Source organism: Vicugna pacos, unplaced genomic scaffold, assembly GCF_048564905.1.
Source record: "Vicugna pacos unplaced genomic scaffold, VicPac4 scaffold_132, whole genome shotgun sequence".
NCBI classification, from domain to species: domain Eukaryota; kingdom Metazoa; phylum Chordata; class Mammalia; order Artiodactyla; family Camelidae; genus Vicugna; species Vicugna pacos.
This window is the reverse complement of record NW_027328812.1, coordinates 96238-114102: the sequence shown is the minus strand read 5'-3', so window position 1 is coordinate 114102 and position 17865 is coordinate 96238. Positions and strand designations below refer to the sequence as shown.

At 43.4% G+C, this 17865-nt stretch overlaps 2 long non-coding RNA genes across 2 annotated transcripts; both read left to right on the top strand.

The window, feature by feature from the left end:
- Nucleotides 1-830: 830 nt before the first annotated feature.
- Nucleotides 831-9211, top strand: LOC140695084 (uncharacterized). The gene is made up of 3 exons (XR_012070772.1): nucleotides 831-1104; nucleotides 8374-8533; nucleotides 8938-9211. It is a non-coding gene; the product is annotated as an uncharacterized lncRNA (long non-coding RNA).
- Nucleotides 9212-11686: 2475 nt separating this feature from the next.
- On the top strand, nucleotides 11687-17139 carry LOC140695086 (uncharacterized). Its single transcript, XR_012070774.1, has 3 exons — nucleotides 11687-11893; nucleotides 12346-12483; nucleotides 16921-17139. It is a non-coding gene; the product is annotated as an uncharacterized lncRNA (long non-coding RNA).
- The last annotated feature ends 726 nt before the right edge of the window (nucleotides 17140-17865 follow it).

The window sequence follows — 17865 nt, the reverse complement described above, 5'->3', positions numbered from 1 at the left end:
GTATTTCGTGCCCAATGGGGCAGCACTGTCAGTTCTGAGAATCAGGGGAGACACATGGGTAGGACAGCACCCTGACACACATGGCACCCCCCATCCCGTGAGACAGAATTGTCGATGCTCAGGTGACCCGATGTAGACTGCGGTGCTAAACCTGAGCATGTTTAGTTATCCTGGTGGCTATGAAAATACAGACTACCAGTCGCTACCTCTGGAGACTCTGAGGGTGTGCACCCCAGGATTCTGCATTTTAAGAAGCACTTTAACGAATCCTGATGAAGAGATCTGAGTGTCCCACGGAGAAACACTGGTGTGCGAGGCACCAATATTGAGGATTCTCAGGGAACGATGTCTTTTTAGGATGGTCCATGGGCCCTCACTTTAGACTTTTGCCTTGAGTTTAATTTTATGTGTTCAGAAGTGATGTCTTTCAATTCCAGTGCATGTCAGCATGCTCTGTGCAGGGATTTACTCTCAGTAGATGGCAAAAACTATGATTCTTCAGGTCACCGAGCTACACTGTGAACGATATTTTATTTTGGTTTTCTTTGTAGCAATGCAGAGTCTCCCGAGAAGAGATTTAGACTCAACAGCTTTGTGTCAGACTTTGGAAGACCGCTGCTGCCCAAGGTGTTCTCTGGCAGTGCAATGATGAATCTAGGTCCCTCTTTCACTGCTACATCAATGAAGTGGACCACTTGGACAAGGCCAAAGCTGGTATCCCTACCATAGCCCTTTACAGTGTTATTCGGCTCCAGGAAGCCATCAGATGCAGCAGGTGGCCAGAGGAGGAGCCGAACAGACTCATGAAATGTGACATCCCCAACTTTATCAACACGGACCAGAACTCTGCCTTTGTGGAAGATGATTTCCTGATTTTGTAACTACCGATTGTTCTAGAAAATAAGCCAGTTGCCCAGAACTCACACAAAGACTTGAATTGAGAAACGTGCTTTCTCAGGTATCTTTCTGAAGATGTGAAGTCTGTCTTTGTATGGAAGGAAGTCCCCTTTCACAAAACTGAATGTGTTTGTGTCTGAGAGAGGGAAATGGAGACAGAAAGACGAAGAAGCAGAAGAGAGCCCCCTCAGAAGAGATCTAGTTAAGGTGAGTTTTTGTGCCTTTAAAAAACATTTGGGGTTTTAGGGGGAACAAAGTATTTACACTGTCTTATTCTCCTCATTGGAAACCTTGGCCCCGTCGTCAGAGTCAGCGGCCTTGAACGGGGGTTGCACGCTGCGTTTCATCTGGCACTGCCACTTCCACGCTCTGCCTTTAGCACGTTGCTTTGCCTGTCAGGGTTGCCACCCTTTTAACTGTAAGGTGAGGAGTCTGGAGTAGATGATCCACCCCAGCTCTGCTGTTTTGCAAATTTCTGATTTCGTATTCGGATGAGTCTGGGATACACCCAGAGCAGTATAAACCAGGCCCTACCTCCTGCCTATTGCTGGGGCATCCCTCAGGTCTGTGCCTTCTACTCAACCCTTTACTGAGCCCAGCTTTTGTCAGGAGCCCAAGTGCCTACCGGGATGGCAGGGGACTTGTCTTTCGTGGTCACGGTGGCCAAGAATTCTATTGGTGTGCTGAAACAACTCTTCTGAGATCCTCCACCCACGCCTGCTCAAACCTAATGACAGCACTACGGTTCCTTTCCTAGGAGGAGGATCAATCCATGGTGCATTTTATGACAATCCTGTCCCCAGGGATGCACGGAAGTTTATCAGCTGAGTGAGGGGAGGTGCCTCTGTGTCCCTGTATCTCTGTCTGCTGACAGTTCGCTGCCACCGGCTACTGAACAAGAAAAGTGCTATTCACCATGTTGTGTGTTTTCCAAATGTGTAGGTGATGGTCTTGTGGCTCGTGCGTGGGCTTTGATTTGGGATGGTGAAGGGCTTATAAATACCTCATCAACATGTATTCGAGGTGGCCTGGTGCCACACAGATTTGATTCATGAAGGCATCAAGCCTGCACACTGGTTTGGAAACAACTTGGTTTTGATCATTCACACTGCGTGCATGACTCGCTGCTAATCTCTGGGTGGTTTTTTCATTTCAGATTTATTCACCCCATGTCTTGCTTAAGCTGAAAAATACATTTATTTCACCAGAATATTCTCTGATTCTTTGTTTACACACATCCAGTTTTTTTAATTCCTTTAAAAATGATTCTGTGTTTATAATGCCTCCTAATTTCTATCATCTCTATGTTGCCAGTGGCCTGAGACATGCACCAGATTTGATGCCGGAACAGTTCCACCAAAAGAAATCCCTTTGCCGTAATATCTTTTGAGGAAAATATTATTCTTTAAGGCTCTAACAGTAAATCGTAGAAGAAAGCATGGAACATTTCTTGTAGTTAATACATGTTCATGCGAAAAGAAATGATATTTTCATTAAACAATGTTGATTTTAATAACTTTTACAAATGTGAACATTATTATTCATAATTTAAGTAACCAGATAAAACCACAGTTATTTATTATGAAGATTGAAAACTATTTACATGGTCTCTTAATTAGAAGTAGCTTTATTAGAAGACTGAAGGGTATTTAAAAGATGGAAAAGTACCCATGATGACACCATCATTTTTATTAACTAAATATCAAGAACTGTGCAGGGATAAGATTTAACCCTCTGCAAACTGCCAAGTTAGCATGAGGTAGTTTGTGGATGCTGCCAGAGGACAGGACACTCCCCCAGGATCAGAGACAAAGGACTCCCTGCCAGCACAGCAGGCAGCCTGTGGTTCAAGTTCATATTGGTTCCTGAGTTCCTTTCCTATTGCTGTTGTAACAAAGGACCACAGACTCAGTGGCTTAAAGCAATACACATTCATCTTCTCACTGTTCTAGGGTGCAGTAGTGCAAAGTCAATGTCAGTGGGCTAAAACCAAGGAGTGGCCAAGGCTAAGTTCCACACCTAGGCTCTTGGGAGGGATTCATCATCCTACCTTTCCCAGCTTGCAGAGGTGCTCACACTCCTTGGCCCAGGGCCCTGTGTCACTGTGACCTCTGCTGCCACTTTACATCTCTGTCTCTGACTATATAGATACAGAGGAAGAGTCTTCTACATCTGGTATGGACCCTTTTTCCTACATGGACATTGTATCCTTATTTATGTGCAGATGAAAACCCCTTCCCTCCAGGGTGCGGTGGCATCAGCTCACAAGATGACCACTCTGGGCTTTAAGTGTCCTCTTTGTATTGTCATCAGGGAACTTCTCTTTCCATAGTTAGCTCTGTGTTACTTTGTTGTTATATTTTACCCAGAATTACTGAAAGTTTTACTTAAAAGGGATCCTAATTAGCTCTGTTTACCTGTTTCCAGAGCTGAAAGCTTCAGTTCTAGAGTATCAGTTTGATTTTTCCTAAAAATACATTCCAGTATATTTCTCTGGTGAAAGTCTCTACCCTGTTATCTATTCTCCCATCATTTCCTTATTTTCTTGAATATATTAAAAGTATTTTATAGCCTTTATTGGTAACTCTGATGCCTACATCACCTGGGGTTTGCATCCTTTGTCTAATGCTCCTTATTCTCATGTTATCTGTCATATAGTCTGGACATGTTGCATGTCTAGAAATTCTTTATTACATGGCAGACATTGCAAATGAAAAATCCATGTTATCTTCTGTGAGAGCTTTTCTACCTTCCCGTTAGGCAGACAGTGTGAGGGACTGATCATGTCACTCCAATCAGGCGCTGAGGTGGATCAGGACTAAAGTGCCTTTTTTCTTAAAACAGCTTTGAGGTATACTTGGCAAAATAATTTTCACACGTTTAAAGTGTACAGCTTAATATGTTTTGACGTAAGAATATCCCCAAGGAACCATGACCACACTCAAGACAGTGAACATACCCATCACCCACAAAGCTTCTCTCCTGACTTTTTTTGTCCCTCCCTCCCTCCCTGTCTCTTCCCCTGGGAACCATTGATCTGCTTTCTATCACAACATATTGGTTTGCATTTTCAAGATCCTTATATGAATGGATTCATGCAGTATCTACTCTATGTTGTCTGACTTCTTTCATTCAGTGTAATTATTTTGAGAATCATCTGTGTTGCTGTATTAATAGCTTATTTGTCTTATAGTAGAGTATTGTTTAGTGCTGAGTTTTTACTGAAGAGTTTATTGTGAGCAGTGTTTGTATAGACCATCATTTCTTTCTGCATTTACTTCTTGATGGATGCATGGGTTATTTACAACTTGTGCTATTATAAATAAAATAGCAGTGAATATTTGGTTATAAGTCTTTGTATGGACATATGCTTTTCCTTTCTAAAGCACCAGATGAGGAATGTCTGGATTATATGGTACATAGGTGTTTACCTTTTTAAAAGAATCTGTTAAAGACTTTTCCAAAGTGGTTGTACTATTGTAAATTCCTCGTGGTGTGTATCAGTTCTGGTTGCTCTACTTCCTTGCCAGCACCTTGTAAGGTCAGTCTTTCTAACTGTATTCATTCTAGTATGTATGTGAACTAGTATCTCACTGTGGTTTTTAAAAGTATTTCTCTAATCATTAATGACACCTTTAATCAGCATCTTTTCATATGCTTATTATCCATCTGGATATCTTTACTGAAGTGTGTTTTCTGGCCTCATTCATTCAGGTGTTTGAATTATTATTGAATTTTGAGACCTCTTTATTCTGGATCAGATACAAAGAGAGACCATTATCAGATATATGATCTGCAAATAGCTTCTGTCTATGGCTTGTCTTTTCATTTGCTTAGCAGTGTTTAGAAGAGCATTGAAGAGTCTTCATGTTCATAAAGTTCACTCTATCAGTTTCTTTTTAAAATAGATGATACTTTTGGTGTCATAGCAAAGAAAAATTTGCCAAACCCAAGGCCATAAAGCTTAAGCCTATGCTTGTTCTCCTAGCTGTTTTATAGTTTTAGATTTCCTATTAAGATCTATGATCCATTTTGAGGTAAATTTTGTATATTTTGTGAGGTGTGAATCAAAGTTCATTTTTTTTTTTTTGCGTATCACTATCTAATTGTTCCAGCACTACATGCTGAAAAGATCCTTTCTCCACAGCATCCTTTTTGAGAATCAATTGTCTGTATAAGTCTTGGTTTAGTTCTGAACATTCTATTGTGTTCCATTATTCTATTTTCCTGTTTTACACCAACACCCTAATTTCTGATTACTGTAGCTTTATAAAAAAAAAGTTTGAAAATCAGATAGTGCAAGTCTTCCAACATTGTTTTTCTTGTTCAAAGTTGTTTTGGATTTTTGGGATCCTTTGAATTTTTATATGAATTATAGAATAAGTTTTTAAATTCCTTACATCCTGTTCTGCCAAAATTCCACCCATGTCTTTGGCCGTCTCCAGAGCCACATTTTCTGAAGAAGTCTCTCTAGATCCCAGGTGAAAGGAATTTCTCTTTCGTCTGTGCTCAAATCACATTTGATATTATTTGATTCCATTTAATCATATTTGCCTGTATGTACTTGTCTGATCTTTCCAGCCATTTAGTAAATCTCAAAAGATTAGGAATCTTGACTTGGTTCCCTCTGTGTGCTGAGAAACTAGTTCTATGCTTTGCAGGAGTGAGCCCTGCAGTAAGAGGTATCTGCAGCACACATCTAGCTCATTGCTTGAATATTGTCAAGGAATTCTGCAGATTTAGAATTGTTTATTGATTGTTGTCTCCAAGACGGCTCAGTCTTTTTTATTTCTATTGCTACTGCTGCAGTTTCAAAGAACAATGGGCTAGTTATTTTGCAAATATCAAATCATACTCTAATTGTGTTGTCACGCAAATTATGTGCTGCTGTGTCTTAACAACCTGCTTAGTGTTCACAGGCTCCTTCACTCATGGAAAATTTGGGAGAATGTCATATCCTTAAAGATAGCAATGCTGTCTTTGGCGACCTGAGCAGCAGTATCTGAATTCACTCCTGCTATTTTTCCAGTGTCCCCTCTAGACCTCCTCCAGCCCTCCATGGGGGGCCCTGCAGTTCTGCCCTAGAAAAGCCTGTTGCTTCTCAGGAAGACTTCCCTATGAAACATAATCATGTCCTTCTTGTGGGGACATTCAGTCCAGAGACCTGAAAGCAGGGGAAAATGTTCAGCCTGCTTTTGGTAGAACCTAAATTCTTCCATACTTGTTAGAAGCAATTTCAATGAGGAAACTGTTTTGGCATCTAACAAATCAGCATAAATGACTGATGAGGAAGATCAGCTTCCCCATCCCACTCAGTCGTCATGTTGATGTGACACACACATTGGCAAACATTTTCCCCTGTGAGCAACGTAAAGTTCAAGACGTTATGAATGGCTTTTTATTTTTATTTCTTAGTCTTTCCACATTCACTGTGTCTCGTGAGATTATATGAATCCTGCTTATTTTCAGCCCAGCACTAAACTTTTTAAAAGGATCACGTGTTTAAAAGGCTAGTGGACAATTTTTTAGAAGACAGAAATCCTTAGATTTTGGTCCCAGAGTTGAATCTTGGTTAGTGGTGAATGAAAATTCCCGTTAAAATTTTAAATTCAGTGATATAAAGTCTTAAAAATAGTTAAATATTAGTCAATTTCATTAAACACTATAAGAGTTATTTACCTTTAAGCCTGTTTCTGGGGCAATTTTGCAATGATTCCCTCCCTTTATCGATTCCCTCTTTATCAGAATCCTTGAGAGGCCCCTGTCATCATTGTCAGTATCATCATTATCATCATGGAACTGATTCTTCTGGAAGATTCTAGGAAAATAAAGAGATGGACGGGATTATGTGTAGGTCAGTGTGTGCATGTACAATAAGAACAGCTGTCAGGCATTAGATGCAAGATACCCATTTCATTTAGGGGAGAATGTGGTCATGAAATCCTGATGTGGTGAATGAAGGAAGCGGTGGGAACAGGATAGTCAATGCAAAGGAGGAGGAAGTGAGTGAGTTGGAGAGCATAGATCCTTGGTTAGTTGATCAGCACATTGGTAAGAATGAGGGGAGTGTGATGGCAGAATCATGTCCCTCCCCGGCCACAGGGTAGCCACCTGTGACATGTTACTGTACATGGCAAAAGGGATGACAGATATTTTAGGATTAAAAATCTTAGAGGATTTCTGTCTCCTAAATTGTCTATTAGTTAGCCTTTAAACCCATGATACATTATTATAGATTAGTGCAGGGGCACAAATAAAAAGGATTCATATAATCTCAACAGACAAACTGAATGTAGAAAGGATAAGGAAGAAAAACAAAAAGTCACTTATAAGTGCCTTGAACCATAAATTGCTCATGAGGAAATGTTACACAAGGTGAATGTCACAGCCACATACATACTGCCTGAGTGGGATGGGACAAGGGGATCCTGAGATGAGACAATAGGGTGAGTAGTCTGGATTGTCCAGGTGGGCTGAATGTAATCACAGGGGTCCTTAAATTGGAGGATATTTCCCAGCTGAGTTTAAAATCAGAGGGAGGTGTAGCGATGGAGCAATGTTCAGAAAGGCTGCTGACCATGAAAATGGAGGAAGTTGAGGGGCACAAGCTAAGGAAGGTGGGTGACCTCTGTAAACTGGAAAAAAAAAAAAGGAAACATTCTCTTCTAGACCCTCTAGAAGGAAGGAACCCTGCTGGTATCTTGAATTTATCCCAATGAGAACTGTGTTGGATCTCTGACATCCACAGCCATAAGCTGATAAGTCTGTGCTGGTTTAAGCTATTAAGCTTAATGGAATTTGTTACAGTGGTAATAGGAAAATAACATAGTGAGCGGTAGTGTAAGGGATTAAAGGTCTAGGATGGGGTGTGGAGAGAATTCTGACATTTACACCTAAAAAACAACCAGGTGAAGTGGGAAGGTGTTTTAAGGAAGTCCTACCTGGCAGGGCTGTCAAGCAGACTGGAGTGAGCGAATCCTTGGAGTTAGAGGAATCAATTAAACCTCTACAAGGAAAATAAGAAATAAAATGTAGCAGGGCTTCAGTGTTAGTAGATGTAGGAATGGAAATGGGCAGAGAGATATAAACATTATTTTGAAATTAGCTACAGGTTTGATGACTGCATGTTTGGGAGAGTTAGCCGATGTGTGGACTGAATGCATCCCCTCAAAATCCATATGTCGAAACCTCATCTCCCAGGTTGATGATATAAGGATGCGGGGCCTTTGGGAGGTGATTAGTAGGATAAAATGAGGTCATGAGAGTATTGCCCTCATGAATGGTATTAGTGTTCTTATACAGGGCCCCAAAGTGCTTGCTTCTCTCTCCTCTCTGGGCCATGAAGATAGTGGGAAGACAGCCATCTTCGAGCTGGCAATCCTCTCCCAGATACATTGACCTTGAAAGCCTCAGCCTCCAAACCATAAGGAATATGCTGGTTGTTTAAGCCACCCGACACACGGTAATTTGTTACAGAATCCCAGACTGACGAAGACAGTGGAGAATGCCACTGCGTTTGGCACTGATTGCCTGGAGAATGCTGAAACCCAGGGAAGTGGGCAGCACAGACGTTTACTCATTTAATCCTGCCAACACTGTAGGGGATAGAGTCTACATTTTCCTCGCTATTTAAAAGGTAAGGAAAAAGAGGCACAAATAATAACAATGACAATGACAACAACAACAACAACAGCAACAATAATTTGTCCAAGATTCACACAGAACTCCCTGGAGGGAGAGTGAGAATTAATACTTATGCAGGCTGGCCCCAGAGCCCCTGCTCATAACTACTAAGTCAGATCACCTTGCTTATTTAGATCAGTTTTTTTTCAACTGTGATATGAGTGTACTGTGTCCAGTAACTTATAATTTCAAAATACCTCACTGTAAGGGAAACATTAGTTGCAGGCATTACAACCCACAGAAAGCTAGACATACAAAAATAACTTGTTAGGGCAAGATAACCAAAAATGTTTTTAAATATTATACCTGCTGACCCTTTGCAATAAAGTGTTTATTTATAATTCTGTCTGGCTACAGAATAACATCATAATCCTGCATGTGGCTGGTGGCTCCCGTGTTGGACAGCAAGGGTCTAGAGAATTTAAATGACTTGCCCAGCCTTGCCCAGGAAGCTCGTGGTGGGATCAGAGCTATAGTCTGGGACTGTTCCTTCCTATCCAACAATTCCCTCATGGAAGTTTAGAAGCTTCTCCTTTGGTGCCCAGCTGTCTATCCGTACTTATGACATCTTGTCAGGTGCCACGGCCTGCTCCTGAACATCAGCCAGAACCCACTTCTGCTCTTTTTTGGCCAGGTAATACCTTCTAGCAACTTCCATTGCCTTCTTGGCATCAGTTTTTACATGGAAGGGTAGTGGCTAGAGAAGGAAATGTGTCCACATGACAGGTTTTTCATAAATATAGTAGGAGTGGTCAAGAGAAGAAAACCTCAGGAATACGAGTGGAAGCAGGTCATTTAATATACCAAATGCGTACTTTCAATGTATGTTTGTGTTTCCGAGTCCACGCTTGTTCTACTCGTGCATTATAGGCCAACACATCAGGAGACAAGGATTTGGGGCAAGAAATAGCGGCTTTAATTTGTAAAGCCAGCGGAGAAGATGGTAGACCAATGTCCTGGAGAACCATCATCCCAAGTCAGAATTCAGGCTCTTCTTATATTAAAAAGGGGAAGCGGGAATGCTTGGTTGTTGCAAACTTGGTGTATGAATTCTTTGTTGTTAGAATCCTTTGTTCTTGCAGCTCTTCACCTGGGTCAGATCCGTGTAAACCTCCAACAAGCAAATGTTATTTTCTATTCTGTATCTTGTTATCTTTATACGAATGGAAAAGTGATAATATCCTTCAAAGTCAGAGCCTTGAGAATAGGGTCTCCTGTATATTTCAGGATCTAGGCAACATTGTTTCACAAAAGGTGCAGAAACAGCAAGACTAAGCCTAGGAAACAGGGCACAGGTTTAAAGTCAAAGGAACAGATCTAATATGGAGTCAGATTTGTTCTTTCCTATTTCAGTAGTGCCATGGAGAAGGCACTGTGGGCAGCTTTCTGTAGGGTCCTGGAGGCTTTCTCTCTCAGCCTCTGTGCGCCTCTATTGAAAACCCGTCATCGCTATCTGGCCTGCTGGAAAACCAGTCCGCCTGTTTTGCCCTGAAGTTGTGTTCTGTTTATAACTCATCTCTACTCCTTGGAAAACAACTCAATAAAAACTCAGTTGGTTTCCCACCAGCCCTGAGCAGGGGTGAGGGATAGCATGTTATTATTTTATTAAAAAAATATATAAAAGAGTTTTAAAACAGCACTGGGCACATAGGAGAGAGACAATCAATGCTTCCTGGCTTAAATCGAAAATGATGACTCAGTGAGTCTATGGCTGCTGTATTTGCTGAGCTAGTTACTCCTTTGCTCCATTACACATTTATTTTAACTGAAAAAGAAATATATGCATATGGTTAAAAAAATTCAAACAGAGCAAAAAATACTCAAGTGAAAGAAGTTTTCCCTCATCCTCTGTTCTTACATGCCTCCCTGGAGATGCCAATGTTTACAATCCTTTGTGTGCTTTTCCAGATATGCTATGCAAGTTCCCACCAATGTATGTAAATTCCTTTAAAGTTTTACTTATTTTTAACTTTAAGGGATTTAAATCCTCAAGTGGCTTCTGCCACAGTAATAGAAAAGAAGAAATCTGACTCCATATTAGATCTGTTCCTTTGACTTTAACCCTGTGCTCTGCCTCCTAGGCTTCTTCTTGCTTGTAAAACAATGTTGCCTAGAGCCTAAAATATACAGGAGAGCCTATTCTGAAGGCTCTGACCTTTAAGGGTATTTAACACTTTTCCAATCATATAAAGATAACACGTTGCAGAATAGAAAATAACGTTTGTTTTGTTGGAGGTTTACAGGGATCTGACCCAGGGAGATAGCTGCAAGAACAAAGGATTCTAACAAGAAGGAATTCCTACACCAAGAAGTTTGCAAAAACCAAGCACATAGGAAAGCAGCCTGAATTCTGACTTGGGGAGATGGTTTTCCAGGACATTAGTTTGCCATCTAGGTCTACAGAAACTTGCTATTCCATGCCCCAACACTTGGTCTCCCAACTTACTGGCCTGTCCTGCACTGAGGAGAATGAATTTGGACTCAATAACACTTCTACCTACCTAGCAAGTTGGACACTGGGACTGAGGGCAGCTCTCCCACACACAGGGGCCTACGGTGAGCCCTTGATTATTCCCCGAGGTTGGGGTGTGGTTTACCCAGGAGGGATGGGGACTCTACACCAACACTCAGGCAGTCTGCTCCTTCTGGGGCTCTGACATTTTACCTCCCGCTCCCTGCCAGCCCAACATTTGGGACAGTGGAGCTAAGGCAGAGATCGTGCCTGCCTGTTTCCCAGCGTGTAAAAGGGGAATATGTACTCTTCCCAAGGTAGTTCTGAGAAACAACACCTGCGGGTGCTTGGTTCCCTGAGCAACAGTAAACCTAGCTCCTTGTGGGGGCAACGGGTATGATACCCGTAGGGTTTCTGCAGAGACCTTAGCTGGAGGGCTGGGCCAGGGACGTAAAAGATGAGCTGTGGGCAATGACGGGTAAGAGAAGGGTGTATAGGCAGGACTGCTGCCTCCTTCGGGGTGCCACAAGAGGTAAAACGCTTTCTCCCCATCTCTGTTACTCCCCTCCCAATTCCAGATAACTGCCTTCCCTCTGCTCCTCCTGTCCATGTGTCTCCCTCCACTTTTCCCCGCCTCCCCTCCTCCTCCCCTATTCTCTCCCTCCCTCGGTTCCCCTTCTCTCTCAGGACCCAGAGCGGATCGCTGGCCCTCCTGCGCATGCGCAGTTGCTGCCAGCTGGACCGCGGGTTGGAAGCTCCAGCTCCGAGCCGGGGATCGGCCCCAATGGCTTCTCAGCTCTGTCGCCCTGTAGGCCTTTGGCTACTGCCTGGGGCCGGGGCCTCTGGCTGTGGAAGTGCAAGGTGAGGGGATATCGGGAAAGGGGTGAGGCGGCTGCGGGAGGGCGGTCGGCGTGTCACAGCCCCCCAGGGCGCCAGTCAGCGTGTGTTCAGCTGGATTGCTCGGGCCAGACCCCTCTGCCCGCGCCACCTGCCCCGGCGCCCCGGCCACAGCTGTCCAGGGCCAGGTGTGCCCCTGCGCCTCTTGGCCCAGCCGGGCTCCCCTCAGTCCGCGGCTGGCGTCCGCTTCCCCTCTTCCGCCCGCGAGTCCTCCCCTCCCGGGCTTCCTCTCCTAGGCCGCCGACCCGTCCCCACCACTGGGCGGGCTGTGTCCCGGGCGGGCGGGGTCTGCACACCCGGACGGGGCGGGCGGCTTGGGCTGGGGCTGGGGCTGGCCTCCGAGCGGGGCTGCAGCCCGCACCCCCCCTTTCCCTCCCCCCTAGGGCTGCCCTCCTTTCCCTTTCACCCTCCCTCAGGACCAGCTCAGTGGCGTGTGTGCTGCTCCCCGGACTGAGCCTCTGGCTGTAGCGCCCAGCTTCACCTGGTGGAGTCGGGAAAAGGGAGCATGAGTGCTGAGCAAGCTTCTGTCTCCTCCCTCAGTGTTTCTGCCGCAGGTAAGTATCTTGAACACTTTCAGGTGTTATGATGGCGGTGCTTGTTGATGTCACGTGTTTTTATAGTGAGAGGGATTAACAGTGGTGAAAGCAGGGCTTGGTTCTGTTAAAAATGAGCTGAAGGCATGAAGCTGTGATATCCTCCTTCCTTCCCTCTCCAAGGGTGAAACGTGTGACAGTCAATTTTAAAAAGATAGTTACAGTCCCTAGCTAGCCCAGCCCAGCTAGTGTGTGTTAACAGGAACAGCATCACCAGAGGCCTTGGAGACCCAGGGATATTGCAGTCCTAAAGAACTCCTGGCACAGTTTGGTTTGTATTGGTTTTTTGTTTTTCTTAAATTGTGGGACAGACTAGTGGTATAAAAAGAAAAATATTTGTCAAGAAATATTTTTTCATATAACAGCGTTATTGTGGTATAGTTCACACACCATGAAGTACATCCATTTAAATGGTAAAATTCAGCAGCTTTTAGCATATTCACAGTTGTGCAACCATTATTATTCCAGAACGTTTTTATCACTTCAGAAAGAGCAGTGGAAATTAATGACCTATCCACCCCTCCCCAGTGGTGGTTCTAAAGAAATTTCTTGGCTAATCTTGACCATAAATTCACTTGTTACATTCCAAGAAAAATCTGGTAGGAATTCTAATCAGAATTGCAATGAATCTGTCTATCAAAACAGGAAGAATTAACGTCTTTATGGCACAAACTTCTTCTACCCATGAATATATTTCGGACCCTATATTTTCCTTTGTCCAGAGCCTGGCCCATGGGAAGTCCTCACTACTTGTTGGGCTTGTGAATGATGAGATTCTATACATCGTTAGTTGCAGCTGTAGCCTTTCACAGAAGAGAAAAGAAACCTCAGTGAAGCAAGTGACTCTCTGATGGTCAGAAAGAGTGACAGCCATTGCTGGAGTGATCCAGTGGACTTGGTGTTTACAACCAGAATTCTCCACCACCTACAGCTAAGGGGATTAGAGTGTTCTTTTATTTTTTCTTAATGGCGTTGCTTTTATTTTTACTTATTTTTTAAATTATTTTTTATTTAAGTGTAGTCAATTTACAATGTTAGTTTCAGGTGTACAGCAGAGATTCAGTTATAAACATATGCATATGTATATACATATGTTTTAGATTGTTTTTAGTATGACTCATTACAAGAAATTGAATATAGTTCCCTGTGTTATATAGCAGGTCCTTGTCATTTATTTTATATTTACTAATTTGTATCTGTTAATCCCTCCTTTCCTGCCTGCTAAATACAGTTTGCTTTCTATGTCCATGAGTCCATTTATAGGAGCACCATTTTTCCTAGTAATATATGCTCTTTGGCTGCTTTCAGTTTCAGTAATTCCATCTTATCTGTGGGCGCTTTTCTTCTGGTTGCCTTTATGTGGTTTGCACACGTGGTAATAGAGATCTTTATTTGGGAGAACTCCAGGTCTCGTGTAGTCCCTGGTACAGAATGCCCACTGAATTGATGATTGAACTGGGAAAAAAGCACATAAATGCTGGAATTTCCACTATGGTTGAGAATTCCAGGTTTCAATAACCTGTTTAGACAACCTTACTATTGGCTGCACCCATACTGGGTAATTTGGTGGAAATTCATGGTATGGTGGTGTAGAGACGGGACCTTATATTCTTCTTCTCTTTCTATTTTCTAACAGTCATTTTCCTGGGCCTTCCAGATCCTCCCCCAGAAGTGCCCAGGGCTGGCTTAGTGCTGCGCTGAGGCAATATTTGTTAATAACGCCCTTTCCTCTTCTCCTCTGAGCCTCCGTTTCTTTCTGTGCACAATGAGCGCTTAGACTAGATAAATACTTTTCAGTTTCTTTTAAAGCCATGTTTCCTTTGAGAAACAGAAAATGCAAATATCTCCTCTCAACCCAACCCTTTAGATTTTGGTATGTCCTCCAAGGAGTGACATAGCTCTTTGTGAAAAATTGATGTGATTTTGATTGCAGGTGACACAGAAAAGACTCTTCAGAGATTTATTGCAGGGAGAGGGCAGGAAAGAGGCAGTATGTGACACTTTCTAGTGTGAGCAACGGAGCAGGGACTTGGATTTAAATACGGTGTCTGACGTGGCCTCTCTCTAATCTTGTAGAATGTGATAAACTTCTCTACCTCAGTTTCTTGATGTGTCAAGTTGGGGTGATAATATTTTAAGGCTTCTGTGAAACATTATACAAATAAGACATTTGTGTCTCGGTAGAAACAAGATCTGCTAGGGATTCAGGGATTTGTTTAAAAAAAATTCTTGTCCATAGCACTCTGTCTGTGTGTATTTAGACGTTCCTGGAGGGTGAGGGTGAGTCTAAAGTCCATTGTGGGACAGGTGGCCCATATTTCTCCGTGTCCCAGTTTACCCCCTACTCCCCAGTCCTCTTCCTCAGTCCAGGATGAAGTTCCCTAGTAGATTTACACAGAGGTCTTGTGGAAATGGCTTTTCATTTTATTCTTTCACCAAGAAGGGCTGCCATCATGATCTCTGTGGTCAGGTTTTGAAGGGCTGCCATCATGATATCTGGTAAGAATTCTATGCAATTTGGAGTTCCAATTTAATGAAAAGAAAAAAATTACAAATAGAAAATTAGAACAAGGGTGGTGACAGGGGCTCTTTTAAGTGGACACCATTAGCTTTGTTAGCTTCAGGTGCTGTGGCCTGTTGCCACGAGGACCCATCCTCTTGCTCTGAAGTTGGAGGGACTAGTGGGCTCAGTGGGAATGTTAACTGAGTGTATCTCATGGGCTGGGCATTGTCCTATTTGTACTGTGTGTTCCTTATTTGAGACAGTGAGCTCACCTAACCTCGATAACCTCTTTAAAATATTAGACTTTTAATTTTGAGATGTAATGTAGATTCCCATGTGGTAGTAAGAGATTATATGGAGAGGGCCTATGGGCCCTTTGCCCAGTTTTCTTAATGGTTCCATCTTGCAGTGTTGGGGTACAATTCATTACTGACTCACTAACAATTTGAGGTTTGTGTTATTGCCCTTATTTCTATTCACGATTAAACTGGGGCTTCGTGAAGCACGCAGGCCTGTCCAGGTCACCCACATTGTTAATGCAGAGTCGGGTGAACGTGGACTTGGGATTTCCAGGCAGTACCATTATGATGGTTTGTGGCAGGGAGCAGCATTCACTTTGCTTGTTTATTCATTCATTCAACAAACATTTATTGAGTAAACTCTGTGGGTCAGATGCTTTCATAGAGTTATCTGATTCTTCAGCAGTACTGAGAATCAAGTAATGTTTATATTTTTTAATCTGAGAAAATTAGCTCTGAGAGGTTATAACCCCCCCAAAGGAAGTATAACTCATAAAGGAGGGATAGAACATGTGTACAGTCACCTCCTTTTATGCAGGTGGTACCCTATGCATTTTACATTTTCAAACATCCGTAATCCAGATATATTCTTGTAAGGCAAGGCTTTTTTTTTAATTGAAGTATAGTCAAGTTTACAATGTTGTGTCAATTGCAAGGTGTTTTTTGACTTTTGAATTAAAAAATACTTTTTCAGGAGGGAAATTAGGTGTATTTATTTGTTTGATTTTTTAAAATGAGGTACTGGGGTTTGAACCCAGGACCTCGTACATGCTAAGCATGTGCTCCACCAATGAACAGTACCCTCTACCCCAAGGCAAGTTTTCTTATCCATTATTATGAAGCTTAGGAGTTCAAATAAATTGAATAGGAATCCAGATCTTTTGATCCTACTGTGGTCCTTCTCTTTATATTCTGCTGAAGGGGGTTGGGGAAGCATTTCCTTTGTTCATTTCTTTATTCAGCATTTTTGAGCAGTGACTTTGCATCAGGGCCTTGCTAGGTGCTTGGAAATAGAAAATAAGAAATGACCTTTCTCTGCAGAGGCAGGAAGCCTAGACCAAAAGCTGGGTAATGTGATCCGAGCTACAGTAGCCATATGCAGACTCTGAGGACAAACTGTACCCTTGGATTTGCTTTGGCTTCCCTTGTCTTCTGGCTGGTACACACCAGGTCACCGCAACCCAGATGGGCCCGTAGCACACAGCAGAGAATGTACCTCGATCTCCTCTCCCCTCTCGGCAGGGCCTGCAACATGAGCATCCCTGACTACGTGCAGTGTGCTGAGGACCACCAGACTCGTCCCGTTGTGGTCCAATCCATAGAGATCATCTCAGAGGAGAATTTCTTTTGCATCTATCAGCTACTCACCTCGGTTAGCCATATCAGCCCTTGTGGCTCCCGGTGGACACTCTGTATCCACTACAGGCACCGCTATGTGCCCGAGAATCGGTGGAGCATCTTCCAGAAACACCCCAAGGTCGTGGGCCTTGTCACCATTACCGACTGTCTCTCTGCCAAGGCCTTGGAGAAGCTCCACGTGCAGAGGAGCTGTATGGTGCATCGCTTAATGACTCTCAGCTTTTTGTCTTTGTGCAGCATGGGGAGGTAGCCGAGCAGACGCGCACCGACGTTGCCTTCAATCTAAGAGTACTGCAGGGTGGTGGAGAAGAGGATCGAGGACTTCACTGAGTCACTCTTCATCTTGCTCAAGTCCAAGTGGCTGGATGGTGGCCCCAAGAATTCTGGGGACAAGATCCCCCTCCCCTGCATCCCGTTTGAGAAGGAGGACTTCATGGGACTGGACACAGACAGCAGGCAAGTTTACCTGGAAGCCAGTCCACCTTGGCTGTGTGCTGGATTGCTTCCCTACATCCAGAAAGGGATCAGCAAGGAAGAAGTCAATCTTGTAGCCAAGGGGGGAGGGAGGTGCAGCCCGCCGGTTTCCAGACATTTCAAAGTGAATCCGCCTTTATTTCAGAGAGATCCTTTTAGGGTTAGTGTGGACACTTACTCCCGCTTTACAGCCAGGAACATGGTGGGACCCCTGGAGTTGCTGTCCAATAAAGTAGCCAAAGCCACTGATGCTAGGAGCACTGGGGAGGAGGCTGGACTCAGCTGAGATGTACTGTAGGTCAAATGCACATCAGACGCTGAGGCTTGTCTAGTAAAAGTACATAAACTATCTCTCTACTTCCTATATTGATTACATGTCAAAATAATAGTATTTTACATACAGTAGATTAAGTAAGATCTGTTCTTAAAATCACATTCTAGTATTTGATTTTTGTTTGTTGGTTTGTTTCTTTGTTTCAAATTTTAAACGTGGCAACTGGGAAACTTTCTTTACATGGCTCTCATTTCATTTCTGTTGCGCAGCCTGTCCTGGTACATGCTCATCCCTTTGCTTATAGATGAGATGCTGAGCCCCGAGAGGCAGAACGAGGCGCTGGTTGAGCTGCGGCTGGAGCCGCTGTCACCTGCCTCCCAGGCCCAGCACCTTTTCAGCTCAGGCCGTCTCTTCCTGCCCGACAGCCACCATGC